This window comes from Narcine bancroftii, chromosome 3 (genome assembly GCF_036971445.1).
Source record: "Narcine bancroftii isolate sNarBan1 chromosome 3, sNarBan1.hap1, whole genome shotgun sequence".
Taxonomy (NCBI): Eukaryota; Metazoa; Chordata; class Chondrichthyes; order Torpediniformes; family Narcinidae; genus Narcine; species Narcine bancroftii.
The window spans coordinates 213,051,873-213,070,289 of record NC_091471.1 but is presented as its reverse complement, the minus strand read 5'-3'; the positions used below and the strand labels follow the sequence as shown (position 1 = coordinate 213,070,289).

General features: G+C 40.4%; 2 long non-coding RNA genes across 2 annotated transcripts in view; one reads left to right on the top strand and one right to left on the bottom strand.

The window, feature by feature from the left end:
• The window catches only part of LOC138758105 (uncharacterized), a 79,257-nt gene extending 72,860 nt beyond the window's left edge, over nt 1-6,397 (top strand). The window contains exon 4 of the long non-coding RNA XR_011354149.1: nt 6,079-6,397. This is a non-coding gene — a long non-coding RNA (uncharacterized lncRNA). The remainder of the gene's footprint in view (nt 1-6,078) is intronic.
• LOC138758106 (uncharacterized) lies at nt 150-14,075 on the bottom strand. The gene is made up of 3 exons (XR_011354150.1): nt 14,023-14,075; nt 13,508-13,603; nt 150-370 (listed from the first exon to the last, which is right to left on the bottom strand). It is a non-coding gene; the product is annotated as an uncharacterized lncRNA (long non-coding RNA).
• Nucleotides 14,076-18,417: the final 4,342 nt, after the last annotated feature.

Here is an 18,417-nt window from a genome sequence, read left to right as displayed (position 1 = left end):
AATTTCCAAATTGGGTATACTTTAGTCACTAACCTCTGAGTTCGAGAAGGAAATTTCCCGGACTACTGTAGTCGCAGTCATTTCCAAATTTGAGCTAAATTTCCCGGACTATATGACAATAACCACACCTCTTATCCTTATTCCTTTAATCCTTTTCCTTTTACCTTATCTTAACTGTCTTTCACTCTCTGGTTGTTTGTAAGTCTCGGCAGGGGACCAAATTAACCTCATACAGAGTTCAGGTTCAAGGGTCTTGAAGGTGTGCTTCGACTCCTTCCAATGTTCCAGTTTCCCTGTGGCCTCTTTCTTCATATGAAGAGATCATCCCAGCAAGACTTGCCAACTACGTAAATGTGACAGTTCGACCCCGCTGTCAATACAGAAAGACAAGCACAAGAACCATAGAGCAATACAAAAACCTTTATTATAATTTTGATTACACTAGTGTTAATGAGAGGAATTAAGACCATTTCATGTCAGGCCTCCACCTGGAGGCCAGCTACAAAAACGGATCAAAAACTTAAAACTTACCTTTCAGACAGCAGCCCTAAAAGGCTGCTCCAGCCTCCCATTCATATCGAGAGGTGCCTTATAGCGTTCTCTGGAGCCGACGGAGGTGGGGAGACTGGTGCTGCAGTGCCATCCGTCATACATATGCAGCAGAGCAATGGCTATCTTCCCTACCCATAATCCCCCACGCAGCTGGAACTGCTCTGTGATTCCCAGACACCATTGCTCTGCTGTGTTTTGAGCCGCATAAAGCGACCCTGAAGGCGGCCAGTAAGACTGTTACAGCCTGCACCTGCCATGCCCTGGTGGCCCCCGCTGGCTCCCGCTGCCCCGAAGCCTCCCTCTGCTCCAAAGGCTCCTGATGGCTCCCGCTGCCCTGAAAGCTCTAGCTGGCCCGACGGCTGCTGAAGGCTCCCGCTGCCCCAATGGCTCCCACCCACCGCCCCTACCTTGAGGGTGTCATGGAGGGAGAGGGGTGAGTGGGGAAATGGGTAACAGGCTGATGGCACCATCAGTCCGCCCCGAATCAGCTGTTTGCAGCGGCTGTATATTCAGGTCAGGCAGTGGAGCATAGTGCTTTGCCAATTATCCCCCAAGAAGGGTTGGAATCAGCGCCTTGGAATCAGTCACAGCGCATTCATGAAGGTACATCTTTAGCCATAAGGGCGAATAACCTCCTCCTTTACAGACGGGTATTTTCCATGCTTTAAAGTGCCTTTAGTGTCACCTCACTAGTACTAGTAAATCTCATTCAAAGATACAGTGAATCTGTACAATATTTAAGGCAATTTTTAATCAGTCGATCTCTTACAAATTGATAAGTATCTCTTTGAATTTGTTTGAAGTACAAATAGATAAATTGGTCTTTCACAATCTTAAAAGGGACATTAGAATTTGTTTGAAGTACCTTGTTCCATCTCAGGGTGTACCTTCTTAAGAAATGGAAATGATTGACATCAAACAAGTGTGTCACATGAACCAGTCAACTCCAATAGATTTCTGATCTTACATACAAATTAGTTTCTGTCTGGAAGGGTCACTTTTTATTCACTTCAACATTTGCATTCTGGATATTTTTATTTAACACGTAAATTAACAGTCTAACAGTAATATCAACTATTTAATATTTACAAGAAGGAAGCTTCAAGAATGAGGTATGATCAGAACAGTACCTTGCCGATGCCTTAGTGTTGGTGTGAGAACCCTGTGGTTATTCACAGCCACTATGTGGTTTGACAGATACTGTAATCAGCTGCCTGGTGCGCGGGAAACTATAGATGTGTAACGGCAGCTACACTGCTACTGAAAGAACACACAACCAGACGGGTTGAGCTCAGTGAGCAGAACTGATTTATTGCAGGCTGCTGGGCTGGACTTATACTCCTAGCCCGCTGAGAACTGCGCTGAGGGGCGCTGACGTCACCCAGGTGTCACGTGGTCCCCCAGCCCAGGCTTCTGAGCCCTGTGCTGAGAAGAAGGGGAAACGCCCGACCGCGCCATTTTGGCTGGTTGCCCCTCCACGTGGATTACAAGCGGGGCCCATTCACCTGCCTAGTGGTGTGCCACCACACAGCCCCCCCAGAACCGGCGCCAATGTCCTTTTTAGCTGGGCGGCCTCGCTTCTTGGACTGGGCCACAATTACTGGTTTGGTGGGATCAAGGTGCGCTGGCTTCAGCCTGTCTACAGTAAACAGTTCCCGCCTGCTGCTGATGTCAAGCGTGAACATAGACCCTGAATGTTGGACAACCTTGTATAGCCCCTCATAAGGTCTCTGCAGAGGTGCTGTGGGCGGGCCCCGCCAAATAAAATTGTACTCTGAGGAAAGCAGCTCGCAGGGGACGTGAGATGGCCGTGTGCCATGTCTGGGTGGCGATGGGGGTGCAAAAGAGTCCAAGCGGGCATGGAGTTGGGGAAGCAGCTCATGCGGCGACCGCTGGAGGTTGTGAGGCACGTTGATGAACTCACCAGGAAGTGCCAGCAGTGCGCTGTAGACCAGCTCAGGTGATGGTGCCTGCAGATCCTCCTTGGGCGTGGAGAGGATGCCCAGAAGCACCCAAGGCAGTTCGTCAACCCAGTCGGGACCAGTGAGGCGGGCCATAAGTGCCGACTTAAGGTGGCGGTGCAGACGCTCAACCAGCCCATTGGCCTGCGGGTGATAGGCCATGGTGCGGTTTAGCTTGATCCCCGACCTGTTGATGAGCTGTGCCCAGAACGCAGAGGTGAACTGGGCACCCAGATCAGTGGTGAGGTGATTTGGAACGCCGAACCGGCTGACCCAACTGTGCAACAGTGCTCGGGAGCAGGAGTCCGTGGAGGCGTCCAGCATCGGGATCGCCTCGGGCCAACGAGTGGTGCGGTCCACCACCGTGAACAGGTAACGGTTGCCCCGGGAAATGGGTAATGGCCCGACTATGTCTACGTGAATGTGGCTGAACCGTTCCCGGACATGCTCAAACTCTTGCACGGGCGCCCTGGTGTGCCTCTGTACCTTGGACATCTGGCAGTGGGTGCATGTTCTAGCCCAGCCCGCGATCTACTTCCACAGCCCGTGCCAGATGAACCACTCTGCCACCATCTGGACCGTGAACCTGATGGACGAGTGCGAAAGGTCGTGGATGTGATGAAAGACTTGCCTGTGCCACTGCTGGGGAACCACTGGCCGTGGGGTGCCCATGGAGACATTGCACAGGATGGTGCTTCCGCCGCTCGGAATGAGGAGGTCCCGGAACCACAGACCCGTGATGGCAGTCCTGAAGGATCGGGTCTCCTCGTCGGACGTTTGGTCCTGGGCAAGCTGGTTAAAGTCGAGGCTGTTCATCAGCGCGCAGATGGTCGTTCATGAGAGTGAATCAGTGACCTCGTTGTCCTTCCCCGCCTTGTGTCGAATGTCGGTGGTAAACTCCGACGTGAAGGAGAGGTGACGCTGCTGGTGGGCCGACCAGGGGTCCTTCTCTATTGCGAGTGCCTGGTTGAGGGATTTGTGGTCAGTGAAGATGATAAAAGTCCACCCCTCCAAGAAATAGCGGAAATGCCATACTGCCAGGTACATGCCCATTAACTCACGGTCAACAGTGCCGTACTTGCGCTCTGGTGGGTGGAGAAGTCAGCTGAAGTATGCCAGCGGCTTCCATTGACCATTCACCTGCTGCTCCAGGACGGCGCTGATGGCTGTGGCAGAGGCATCAACGAAGAGCGCCATATGCAGGTCGGTGTGCGGGTGGGCGAGCATGGTAGCCTTCGCGAGGGTGTCCTTGGTGGCCTCAAATGCCCTGCAGGCCTCTGGGGTCCAGGTGAGCATTTTGTGCTTGGCTGCGATGAGGGCGAATAGCAGCTGTATGATGCACACGGCTTCCGGGATGAATCGGTTGTAGAAGTTGATCATATCCACGAACTCCTGCAGCCCCTTGAGATTGTCCGGACGGGGGGTGTGGCAAGATGGCGTAAGGATCAGACGTGCCTTCCAGTCCTCTCCTGACTCTATCTTATTGATTTGTCTAGAAATGCCCGTTAAAATTCTTTAAAAGTTTAGATAACTTCAGTGCTGTTAATTTAACTTCTGATGGTACAATTGGTGAAAAAGAGCAAAAAAACGACAACAGATCATCAAAAAACTACATTTTCCAAAAGTTCAAGTTTTGGAGCCTACCTATAGAAAAGGCACCGGGTCTCAGCGTGAAATGGATCCTGGGAGAGAGGTACAGTGTTCGCATGGAGAGCTCTATGTTACATCGGTAGAGCCCCCTAAAGAGGGCGCCAAACAGCCTTTAGAACAAAGAGTTACTCAGGTTCGCACATGCACAGTAGCATCTGACGGCAATGTTATGAATGAACCGCCTCTAGTATCATCAGATGAAGTATTACCAGCTGGGGAAAGGCATTTGTCAACTGTAGTGGTGGCGCTGCAAACTGCACCTCTTGAGATGGAAGAACCTATACAACTTGATGTACTGGGAGAACTTAATACATTATGGACTGGGGAAAACCCCGGCCAGCGTCCTCCAGTCATTGCTGGAGAGGCTGTGCTGGGGTTTCCACACGCAGTCATACTACAAGGAAGGCAACCAGAATGAAGGAAGGAACAGAAGATCCTTTGGTTATGCAGAAGAAGCAGGAATCTGTTGAGCCAGAATCTCTTCCAATTGAAAAGATTCTTGTGAATTTTGAATCTAAATTATCTTATACAATGCAGGGATTATCCAAGATTATGACTGAACTTGGTACTAGGTTTAATACCCTGGTGAAAATACATTCTCAACAGATGGCTGAGTTTGGAGCTTTTAAGCTTGAAGTGAGAGATAAATTTAATTCGTGTGAAGAAGATGTAGACGAAATACGGGATCAAGTTCTTGATGTGACCAAAATGGTTGAAGACTTACAAACTCAAAATAAAAATTTGGTGAAAAAGACTGATTATTTGGAAAACCAATCCAGACGGAACAATATAAAGATTATTGGTTTGCCGAAAGGTATGGAGGGACCAGACCCAAGAAAATTTTTTACTGAATGGATTCTGCAGGTGCTGGGTCAAGAACATTTCCCGGAAGGTATAATACTGGAACGTGCTCACAGAGCTTTGCGTAGAAGACCTATTTCAGGTCAAAGTCCAAGACCTGTTTTGGTTCGTTGCTTGAATTATTATGACAGAGAAATAATTTTACGAGTGGCTATTAGAAATGCACAACAGAGAAAATCACCCTTGATGATTCAAAATAATCGAGTTTTCTTCTATGCGGATTTGAGTCAAGAGGTTATGTTCCAACAACGGGAATTCAACCCTGCTAAAGAGTTGTTGTGGAAGAAAGGTTATAAGGCAACCTTTAGATATCCAGCTGTTTTGAAGGTTTTTCAAGATGGTTACCAACCAAAGTGCTTTGATTCTCCAAAGGAAGCTATAGCATTTGCTCAAGAGCTGCCAATCACTCAGTTTCAACAGAGATATAGTCTGCCGCGATCTCCAAGGAGACAAGAGATGGAAGAAAAGAGCCGTGCTCCAAGAAGGAATGGTCGTAATGGTGACTTGGCAGTTGGAGCTGATTAAAAGAAGAGTTGTCCTTTTTTTTCTAATGCTTTTTTTTAAAAAAAAGGGATATTAAATAATGATGATGTTAGTTTAAGATGAAGTGAGAGTTGGGGGAGAGAACTGGATAGGCACTATTTTCTGAAAGTCATCTGCTACGTGTGAGTTATCTCACACCCATTTTTTTTTGGGAGTTACCGCATTGCGCGGTTTAGACGGGAGGGGGTATTTTTAACCTCCTACCCGTTTTTTTTTTCTTTTTTTTTGTATTATTAGATTAAAGAGTGAAGGGTTTTTTTTTTGTTTAAATAATTTTTAAAAAATTATTATTTTTTCCTTTTTTTTCTCTTACTTTCTTTTTTTTTCTTTTTTTTGATCGTATTAAGAGAGGGTAAGGGGGTAAGAGTTGGGGTTTTTTTTCTAACTGTTGTAAGACATGTCGAAATTTAAATTTGCTTCTCTTAATGTTCAGGGTTTGAATAATCCTATAAAGCGTAAGAAAGTACTTGCTTATTTAAAAAAACTTAAAGTAAATGTGGCCTTTTTACAGGAAACTCATTTGACAGATAAAGAACATTTGAAACTTAAGCGGGACTGGGTTGGACAAGTCTTCTATTCTTCATTTAATTCAAAGGCAAAAGGAGTTGCAGTTTTGGTACATAAGAATTTACCATTTCAATTGCAAGATGAGGAGAAAAATGTAGGAAGACTACTTAAGTTGAATTGTATGATCTCTAATAAAGCCTGGACTTTGATTGATGTTTATGCTCCAAATGTTGAAGACACTGCTTTTATTACAGAAATATCTTTATTATTGGGACAAGCTAATTCCAATGTGATGATTGGGGGGGATTTAAATATGGTATTAGAACCATTATTGGATAAGTATCCAAAGGTAATTAAGAAATCTAAGATGGCCATACAGATGGCTAATATGATGAAAGATTAGAATTTAGTTGATATTTGGCGTAGATTTAATCCTACACAGAAAGACTTTTCTTTTTATTCTTCTCGACATAATTCTTTTTCAAGACTTGATTATTTTTTAATTTCGGCACATTTACAGGATAAGGTTATATCTGTGGATTATAAGGCAAGGTTAGTCTCGGACCATTCATTGTTATTACTGGAATATCAAAGTTCTCAAGTTACACAACATACTTTAAGATGGAGATTTAATACTATGTTACTACAAAAGCCAGAATTTATTGTTTATTTGAGAAAACAAATTGAGGATTTCATTGCTAATAATGTTCACTCTGTTTCTGATCAGTTTGTTTTGTGGGACGCAATGAAAGCTTTTTTACGAGGTCAAATTATCAGTTATGCATCCAAACTGAAGAAAGAGAGAGTTAGAGAAACTGAGGATTTGGAGAAGAAAATAACAATCTGTGAAAAAGAATTTCAAAAGAAAGCTACTGAATTCCAAAAGATCCAATTAACTAATTTAAAGTTGAAGTATAATAAGTTAGTCATATCGATTTGAATGTTTGTTGAATCGTTCAAAAAATAAATTTTATGAATGGGGTGAGAAAGCTCATAAAGTACTAGCTTGGCAATTAAAAAAAGAACAGTTATCTAGGATTATACCAGCTATTAGAAATAAATCAGGTATTACTCTTAGTTAAAAAGAAATTAACGATGAATTTTGTAATTTTTACAAAAAACTTTATTTGACTGAATGTAAAGAGATAAAAGAAGATGCAATAGACTCTTTTTTGATAAATATTAATTTACCACAGTTATCTCAAGAAGACAGACAAGAGTTAGATAAACCTTTTATGGATAGTGAAATTGAAATGGCTATAAAAGATATGCCAAATGGAAAAGCGCCTGGTGGAGATGGTTTTTCTATTGAGTTTTACAAGACTTTTTATGTTGATATATCTTCCTTATTTAAGAATGTAATACAACAACTTTATGATACTTTTCAATTACCTGAGTCCTGTTCTAATGCTATAATTACAGTTATACCAAAAAAAGATAAAGATCCCTTACAGGTAGCTTCTTACCATCCTATATCTTTGTTAAATGTAGACTATAAAATAGTGGCTAAAGTTATGGCTAATAGGTTGGCTCAGTATTTACCAAAGATAATACATTGTGATCAAACAGGTTTTATAAAAAATAGGTATGCTTCGGATAATATTCTACGATTAATTACTTTGATAAATAGATCTAAATCTCAGAAGAATTATCCAATGGTGGTTTCATTGGATGCAGAAAAGGCATTCGATAGAGTAGAATGGAAGTTTTTATTTAAAGTACTTGAAAAGTTTTCATTTGGTCTCTCATTTATTGGTATGATTAGGGCTCTGTATAATGATCCGAAAGCTAGAGTTGTTACTAATGGTTTGCTTTCAGAATCTTTTAATTTAACAAGATCTACTAGACAAGGATGTCCATTATCACCCGCCTTGTTTGCTTTAGTTATTGAACCTCTAGCACAATTAATACGTCAGAATGATAGTATCAAAGGTATGAGAGTCTTGAATGAAGATTATAAAATAAATTTATTTGCGGATTACGTTTTGCTGTATTTGGTGGATCCTGATGTTTCTCTGCCAGCACTTCAAGATTCATTAGAGATTTATGGTCAATTATCTGGTTATAAGGTTAATTGGACTAAAAGTGAAATTTTATCAATTAGTAAAGATGATTATTCAATGTTTAGAAATATTATGAATTTGAAGTGGACGAAACAAATTAAATATTTGGGAATTAATGTTAATACTGACTACCAAAATTTATATTCACTTAATTATCTTCCTTTAATGAAGAAGATTAAGGCATATTTAGTTAAATGGAAAGATTTACCTTTGGGTTTATTAGGAAGAATTAATACTATAAAAATGAATATTTTTCCTCGTATACAATATTTATTTCAATCAATTCCTTGTTGTTTACAAAAAAAGATTTTTAAAGGATTTATATAAAGTAATTAGGGATTTTTTGTGGAAAGGAAAATTTCCTAGGGTGGCGTTGAAAAAATTGATGTGGGATTTTCAATTTGGAGGGTTACGGCTACCTAACTTTCAATTTTATTATGAAGCAGCTCAATTTAGATTTCTTAGCGCATTAATGGCCACACAAGATACGCCTAGTTGGGCACAGATAGAATTGGCAGTTCTTTCTGAAATATTTTCGAATGAATTTTTATTTCGATGGAATAAAAATTTGTTACGAACTTATGATGTACCAATATTGAAACATTTAATGAATTTATGGACAAGTAAATTACATAAAATGGGTTTGACAAATAAGTGGTCAGGAAGATTACCATTATATAATAATCAACTTGTTCCTTTTACGGTATCTAATACTATTTTGAAACAATGGGAGGAGAAAGGAATACATAATTTATCTGAATGTTTTTTAGAAGGTCATTTTTGTTCTTTTGTAGAATTGCAAAAGAGATTTGATATAAGTGGTTATTCTATATTTGTGTATTATCAGTTAAGATCTTTTGTAAAACAGGTATGCGGTCGTCAAATGAATTTACTATCTGAAACTGATTTTGAGAAATATGTACTCTCATTTCCAAAAAAGGGTTATATATCAGGTTTGTATCGTATTTTGTTGGAAAGTGAAAGTAAAATAGATTGGGATAAAGATAAAATGAAATGGGAAAAAGATTTAAGTTTAACAATAACTGAAGAAGATTGGTCTGAAATCTGCCGTAATAGTGTTCGAAAATTGATTAATGCTAGATTGGCGATGATTAATTATAGTTTTATACATCTATTATATTTAACACCCAAAAAATTTAAAAAATTTGGTTTTAGTAAGTCAGATCTTTGTTTTCGTTGTGATCAGGTTTCTGGTACTTTTTTACATGCTGTTTGGTTGTGTGATCGGTTACAACAATTTTGGAAAGGTATTCAATCTGTATTTAATAATCTATATAATCTTCATATTGTATTAGACCCTGATATATTTTTATTAGGGAATATGCAACCGTTGATTGATTTAGAATTAGATAATTACCAGATCTCTTTTATTTACTTAGCGCTGGCAGTGGCCAAGAAATGTATAGCGATTACTTGGAAGAATAGAAATGTATTGTCTTTAGATAGGTGGTATTCAGAGATGAAGTTTTGTTTGGTTATGGAAAGAATATCTTATTCTATACAAGATAAGATGTCTTTATATGAGTTAAAGTGGACCCCATTTATTGATTATATACAATTGAAATAAGTTTGAATTAATCATTTTTTTTCTTTTAAAAAAACTTTTTTATTATATATTTTTTCTATATATATGTTTTCTTTTTTTCTTTTATTAATTGTTTTTTTTTCATTTAAGTTCTTTTAGTTTTTGTTTTTTCATATATATTCTTATATAATAAAATTTTTTGGATTAATAATTAATATTTTTTTTGTTTTTTATATATATCGATTTTTTTTTAAGATATATATTTTTTATTTTAAAAAAATTATACTAATAGTATTAATTCTTCACTCTTTATCGTGGGGGTGGGGAGGGGGGGTTTAGGGGTTAAAAATAGGTTTTTTTTGGTCTTAGTTTTTAGTTGTTAGGGGGAGATGCCGAGATTGGTATTGTATTAACTGTGTTACTTTGTACTTGTATTACTTTATTTTGTATTTTTTCTGTATGTGAATTACTTACTTTCTTCATATGTTAAAATTAATAAATAAAGTTTTGAAAAAAAAAGAGATTGTCCGGACGTGGGAATTCCTTGATAGCGGTGACCTTCGTAGCGGTGGGCATGGCTCCCTCAGCCGTGATTGTGTGGCCCAGGAACTGCATGGACTCTTTCCCAAAATGGCACTTGGCTGGGTTGATGGTGAGGCCGAAGTCAGCCAGCCAGGAGAAGCGGGTGCGCAGGTGGGCTTTGTGTTGCGTCCGATCCCTGCTGGCAACGAGGATGTCGTCTAAGTAAATGAAGATGAAATCCAGGTCCCTGCCCACTGAGTCCAAGAGGCACTGAAAGGTCTGAGCGGCGTTCTTGAGCCCAAATGGCATGCCAAGAAATTCAAACAAGCCGAAGGGGTGATGATGGCCGTCTTGGGTATGTTCTCAGGGTGCACTGGGATTTGGTGATAGCTGCACACTAGGTCCACCTTGGAGAAAACCCTCACACCATGCAGGTTAGCCATAAGTCATGGATGTGAGGGATGCGGTAACGGTCAGGAACTGTCACCTCGTTGAGTCGTTGATAGTCTCCGCAGGGGCGCCAGCCACCGGAGGCTTTCGGGACCAGATGGAGCGGCAAGGCCCACGGGCTGTCAGACCATCGATGATCCCCAGGTCCAATAGATGTGAAAACTCCTCCTTCGCCACCTGGAGCTTGTCAGGGGGGAGCCAGCGTGCCTTGGCATGAACTGGTGGGCCCTGGGTGGGGATGTGGATGTGTTGCGAGGCAGCGGAGAACTGTAGCTTGAGGAGGGTCGGAAACTCATCCAGGATTCGATGGAACTCCTCTCTGGGCATGCTGATTGTGGCCATCTGCGGCTGCTCTGTCCAGGAGGCTTCGAGGCGAATGGCCTGGAATGTACGGGCGTCCACCAGGCGCCTATCCCAAATGTCCACCAGAAGCCCATGGTCAAGGAGGAAGTTGGCACCCAGGATGGCGTTTGAAAGGGACGAGATGGTGAACCTACACGAGAACTTTCGTCAGCTGATCTGGAAGTGGACTGTCTTGTCTCCAGATCTCTGTTGCATTGGCTGCATGGAGGGGAGCTCCTCGAGGTCGGTTCCTGGACTCGATGGCCATGATCTGGGTGACGCTGATCTGGGCCCCAGTGTCGATGAGGAACTGCCGGCCGCTGACTGAGTCCCACAGGTAGAGGAGGCTGTGTCCTTGGCCAGCCGCCGCAGCCATTAACAACAGCCGGCCTGATTGTTTCCCTGGAATGAGCAGGGCTGACGACACTTCTGAGCCTTGGCTCCCCAGCGCTGGTGGTAGAAGCAGAGGCCTGGAGCAGATGCTGTGCCCCTGGTTATGCTTTTAGTGGCCCCTGCAGGGGCCAGATGCTCTACCGCAGTGCTAGAGGTGGGCTTGTCGGGGTCATGCACGTGCCTCGTGACCTGCTGGACCACTGAGCCCTCCGGGAATCGCTCAAGCCATAGCTCGGGCATTCTGAGCGACCTTCCTCGGATTGGTAAAGCTCTCTTGGGCCAGTAACGGTCAGATGTCCTCAGGGAGATGGTCGAGGAAAATGCACTCGAAGGGTGGGCAGTTTGTGTGATCACCCATGAGCACGAGCATTTCATCCATCAGCTCCATCGGGGACCTGTCCACCAGGGCGTCAAGGTGCAGCATCCGAGTAGCACACTGGCACCTGATAGTCCGAGGGATCCGGTGAGCACTCGCTTGATGATCTCGTATTTGTCTTCGGCGGGTTGATGCTGAACGAGGTGCAGCACGCATTTGGCGGTGGCCTGGTCCAGGGCGGCGACCACATGGTTGAATTTGGTCATGTCGGATGAAATCTGGCAGAGATGAAACTGAGCCTCCACATTGCGCTGACGTCATCCAGGCGTCACGTGGTCCCCCAGCGCGGGCTTTTGAGCCCTGTGCTGAGAAGGGGAAACCCCCAATTACGCCATTTTGGCCGGCTGCCCCACCGCGTGGATTACAAGTGGGGCTGGTTCGCCTGCCTAGTGGTGTGCCGCCACAGATGAATGGAAAGTGCTTACAGCACGATCATTACTACTCATTAACAATGCGTAACTGTGAATGGCTTTTCATGAGGCTCTGTTACGCCAGTTTTGGGTAGAATCTGTGGGTCTTTAACACCTTTGTAATCTTGTTCTGAACAAAGCACATTTTAGTGTTTTTCTGAATTGTCAGCCAAAAGTCAGTTTTGTTTGGAGGCTTGGGATGATGGCTATGAACAGTTAAATTAAATGTTAATTTAGCTTGTCTGGAAGGAATCCAGTGTCTGCTTTGAGTGAACAAATGGTTTTTCCTAACAAAGCTTTTTAAAGCTAGGCAATTCTGTATTTACTAAAAAATAAAATCAGTGGTGCTTTTTTCTCGTAACTGTAATGTCTAGACATCATAAAAATGCAAACTTTAACAATAGTAACGGATGAAGGTGATCACCTCGATAACAATGATTTGACCTGATTAAATAATACAGAAAATTTTCCTTAAATAGGTGTTTATAACTCCTAGTAAATATAATTCCAAGATCGATAAATTGATCTTTCACAATCTTAAAAGGGACATTAGAATATTTTAATAAGGAACCCTATAAGGGTAATAGTTCACTTTTTTTTGTTTGAAAATGTTATTTAATTTCACATATGCATTAAAGCATACATAAATTTCTTGTTTAAAAATATTAAAAATTAATATATAGTGATTTTTGAATTTTTCCCCCCTCCCCCCTCCACAGTCCAATAGAAAAGAAAAAAGAAAGAAAAGAGAACATCTGGATATTATTTGTAAAAACTTACTAAAACTATCAAATAAAATCTAACATATTTTAATTTTCAGGAGTCCGAAGATTCAAATTGGGTGATTACAACCTAATTCCTACAATACGATTTCCAAATCTTTTGAAAAACTTCAAATTTATTACGTAAATGATAGTTGCTGGGGTTTCACTTGCCATCTACCCATTCCCAAATACGCAACTGATTTCCAAGTTACTGCCACACATTTTCTAGCTACCACTAGGGCTATTTTAATGAATTCTTTTTGATATTTATTTAATTTCAATTTTAATTCTGCATCAAAAATATTTCCAAGTAAAATTTGGATCTTGAGGAAACTTAACTTTTGCAAGTCTTTCCAAAAATAAACCCAGTTCTATCCAAAAGGGTCTTAATATTGAACATTCCCACGCAGAATGTAAAACGTACCTATTTCTTTATTGCATCTAAAACATTTATCTGAAAAATTAGAATTTAAACTATTTAATTTCTGTGGAGTAAGATATAGTTGATGTAAAATAATGATATTGTACCGTTCTGTACCGGACATTAATTGTATTAGTCATACTAACCTGACAAAGTTCCAACGAAGTTTCCTCTTGAATATTTATTTTTAAATCTTTCTCCCATCGTCTTGACTTATGAACTCCTGGTTTATTCATTCCTTTCTTCAAAATTGTATATAGATAATTGAAATAAATTTTTAAATATTTATATTGATTAATTGTTCCAATCTAGATCTAAATTTTCTCTTAAATATGTCTTTAACTGATAATAAGAGAATATTGTATTGTTTTGTATTCCATACCTACATTTCAACTGGTCAAATGTCATTAACGTTGAACATTGAAAACAATCTTCTATTGTCTTAATTCCTTTGTTAAACCAAATATTTTAAAATATATTATTTATTGTAAAGGATAAGTTGATTCTGATTCAGTATCATTTCTGGTATCTAAAAATTTCTTATTCCCATTTCCAAATGTATTTTACTCCATATTTTAAAAAGATGATTTCACAAGGAATATCTCTTATCTCCAATAAGCAATTTATCATTCCATTAATATATAAAATTCTCTGACTTAACTTCTCCTATTTTATTAATTTCTTTATGAATCCATGTTGGCTTCTCTCCCTCCTGAAAAAAAGTAAGAGAGAAATCTCAGTTATGATGCTCTACAATAATTTTTAAAATTTGGTCTTTGTAGACCTTCTAATTTAAATTTCCATGTTAATTTTTCTAATGCAACTCTTGCCATTTTCCCTTTCCAAATAAATTTCCTTACATACTTATTTAGTTCTTGAAAAGATTTTGATGGTATAAATATAAGTAACATTTGAAATAAGTTCTGTACTAATTTTTATACAACTAACCCTTCCTATTAATGTTATAGGTAGTTCCTTCCATTTCCGTAAATATTTTTTCTTAAGCAATGGTGTATAATTCAATTTAAATATGTTATGTAAATTATTGTTGATTTTAATAGCTAGACATTTAATTGCATCTCTTTGCCATTTAAACTGACTTTTCCTTTTACATTGCTCATAATTTGTCATTACTATTGGCATTATTTCACTTTTATTATAATTTATTTTGTAACTGGATACTACACCATACTCTTTTAATCTTAAATACAATTTATTTAATGACCTTTCTGGTTTAATAGTTCACTTTTATGCAGATTTAAAGGCAAAGAACTGACTATTGTGAACAAATAAAGGTAATATGTTTGGTATAGAAATGTCAGGATTGGATATAAAGAGCAAAAAGATCATCTGCATATATGGAAATCTTATGTTCGATTCCATTCCTATATATCCCTGTGAAATCTCTACTTTCCCAAAAAGCAATTGCTAGAGGTTCTAGTACCAGGTCAAAAAGCAAAGGACTTAAAGGACAATCTTGATGGGTACCCTGTTGAAGCATAAAAAAGTTTGATTGCTGTGAATTTGTAAGAATTGAGGCAGTACAACAAAAATATAATAATTTAATTCATTTAATGAAACATGGTCCAAAATTTCATTTTTCCAAAATGGCAAATAAATAGTCCCACTCCTTCCAATCAAAAGCCTTCTCTTTATTCAAAGAAAGAAAACATTTTGGGGCAGTGAATGTAAAATATTCAATAATTGATGTATATTAAAATAAGAATAATGATTCTCAATAAAACCGGTTTGGTCGTCAGAAATAATTAATGGTATAATATTCTCAAATCTCTTGGCCAAAACTATGCACAAAATCTTCATATCCACATTAAGTAACAAAATAGGCCTATATGATGCACATTCAGCAGGGCCCTTCTCTTTTTTACAAAATAAAATACAGCCTCATTAAAAGATAATGGAAGATACCCATGTTTTAATGAATCGTCAAACACAGAACTTAAATGAGGTAAAAGATTTATAAAATTCAACAGGATATCCATCTAGTCCTGGAGATTTACCAGATTGTTAGTATGAAATTGCTGGTAATATTTCCTTATGAGAAATAGGAGCCTCCAGACCTGCACATTTATTCTGAGAAAGAAAGCAGATTTAGGCAGTCCAGGAAGTATAATTTTTATTAAATTCAGAGGATTTAATCTTTATTAAATTCATTCAGAACCCCTATACCTTTCCACGGAACCCCTGGGTTCAGCAGACCCAGTATGGGAAATGTTGATCTACAGGATGCACTGAAGCAAATGGGTGGCACAGTTGGCGTAGCAGTTAGCGCAATGCCTTTACAATGCCAATGATCGGGACCAGGTTCAAATCAAGGAGTTTGTTCATTCTCCCCATGTCTGCGTGGGTTTTCCTTGGGGGCTCCGGTTTCCTTCCACTGTTCAAAAAACGTACCGGGGGTTGTAGGTTAATTGGGTGTAAATTGGCTGGCACATATTCATGGGCCAAAATGGTCTGTTATCATGCTATATGTCTTTAAAAAAAACTCACCAAGAGTCCTCAGGCAATGCCTTCCAAACTTACTATCTCTACCAGATAGAAGGACAAGGGCAATAAAAGCATGAGAACACCATAACCTCCAAGCCACATGCCAAACGGACTTTCAAATATATTGCCATTCTTTCACCATGGCTAAATCCTGGAACTCCCTTCCCTCCCTCATGGCATTGTGGGTATACCCAAAACTTCAAGAACTGGTTCAAAAAGGCAGCTCACCACTACCTACTCAAGGGCAATTAGGGTAGGCAATTAAGTCTGCAAAGCCCTCATCGCTTGAATGAATAAATAAAAATTGTACAATCCATTACCTTGGAAAATGTGGCCATGGAAAACCATGGCCAATACATTCTTTAGTGTTGGTTTCTGGGGTTAAAACAGTGTTAGCAAACCTTAAATAAATCACAAAATGTTCCAGTCACAGTTCAAACTGATTCTTGCTGCCTCATACAACACAGGATATTACTGAATAAATGGCACCTTTTCTTGGAGTTAAGACCTTAATGAATGGAGCCATAGCACAATACAACCAACACACTTTCAACTACTAGGTGTGAGCAAGAAATGAGTGTATGCCACACTGATACCAGAGCCATCTCATGGGAAAAGAACCTGCATTGGCTGCAGAGGCAGATCTGGTGAAAACAGTAGTCAATCAAGGAGGCTGGTGAGGAGGAGAGGGTGGAGTGTGCAAGGACATGCGTTATTTCCATAATTTCCCGTACATTTGAGAGCCTTGTGTTGCAAATGTCCAGGATCAGCGCCAGAACAAATGTTAGAGGGGGGCATTAGCATGTTGGGGGGGGGGGCTCGTTCAGCAGGGGGTAGTTTTAGCCGGGACTTACCTGTCCACGGGGGGGGGGGGGGGGGGGGTTGCTATTGGATGCTGGGACCTATCTGTCATTAACATCATCCGCCCCTCCAACAAAGGAGAGGAAGGCATTCCTTTTATTGTGCCACTAGACGCTACTGATGCTTGACACACACTAGTGATGTGGGGCGGGTGGAGAATCGCTAGCATGTGTCAAACTAGAAGGGGTGGGGGTGGATCTGCCGGCCAGTATAGGGAGGCACAGCATCTCATTTGGGGTGGGTCAATGCCCATGGTTGCCCCCCCCCAACCCTTGGCGCCAACCCTGCAAATGTCCCTTCCAAGTGTGAATGCAAAGGCAGTATTTATCAAGAACAGAAGGTTCCCAGATTGTTTGTGGAAGTTTTCTTGAAATTTGGAAAGCAGCAGTGATCAGAAAAATATCATCCACGACATGTCTCAGCAAGAAACAGCCTGCAAAGATCTGCTGGCAAGACTTCTGAGAGTGAGAATGACCCTGATTCCTCTTGAAAGCAGGACAGGACATGTTTTTTTTTGCCATTTAAGTTTGCCCAACAAACAAACGCTTGCTTACTCTATTCTTAAATTCAAAGCCAGGGTCACCCTCACTTCCATTAACCTGCTTCAGAATCTTTACAGTGTGTGCTGAGACATAGCTCAAGGACAATTGGATGCTGACTGCTGCATTGCAGTTCAGAGAAGTGCATCTATGTAAATGAGCGTTCCTGCCTCATAGCAACTCCCTTCCTACTTCCTCCTACAGATGTCACCTCTTTTCATTTAATTTTTAATATTTTTTGTAATTTAGAGGTACAAAACAGTAACAGATCCTTCTGTGCTCCCCAAATACACCCATGTGACTAGTTATCCTGCTAACACTGTACATCTTTGGAATGTGAGAGGAAACTGGAGCACCTGGAGGAAACCCCTGCAGACACTTAAAGACAGCACCGGGTTCGATCCAGGTTGCCTTTGCCATAATAGCATTGTGTGCTAATTACTATACTAACCATGTCACCCATTTGTCAGATGTCATTCTACAGTTTCTGATTTCATTAATTATTTGGAATTGGAACCACTTCCCATTTTGCAGCATTTCTGGCCATTTAATTTTGAGTGAGAACCTAAAACACCTTGTTGTGGGGCAATCCCTCATTAACTTCAGGGATGACATGTCTGACCTTTTAATTGACCTTTAGTTTTACCCTGAAGCATTTTTAAGTGCTTGTTACTCTCAGTCATTATTCAGAATGTGCTTGAAAATCAAGCCAGAAACAAAATGTGGTGTTTACACAGCAGTAGATGTCATCCGGGAGCACCAGATAAACAATATGGTGAAACACGAAAGTCTGCAGACGCTGTTATTATAGTAAAAACATAAATGCTGGAGGACTCAGCAGGTCTCGCAACGTCCTTAGGAGGTAAAAATATATTACCGGACATTTCAGGCCTGAACTCTTCTTCAAGGTATAAGTAAAATGCAGATAGGCCTACCCTTTCTTTTAATTTAGATGCATGCCTGCATTTTACTTACCCCTTGTAGAAGGGCTCAAGCCAGAAATTTTGGTAATATATCTTTACCTCCTATGGATGCTGTGAGACTAGCTGAGTTCTTCCAGCATTTCTGTGTTTTTATTACTAGATAAACCAAATCAAGATATATTAAATTTTCTCACCAAAATGTGGAGGTTGACACTCACCTTTCAGTAT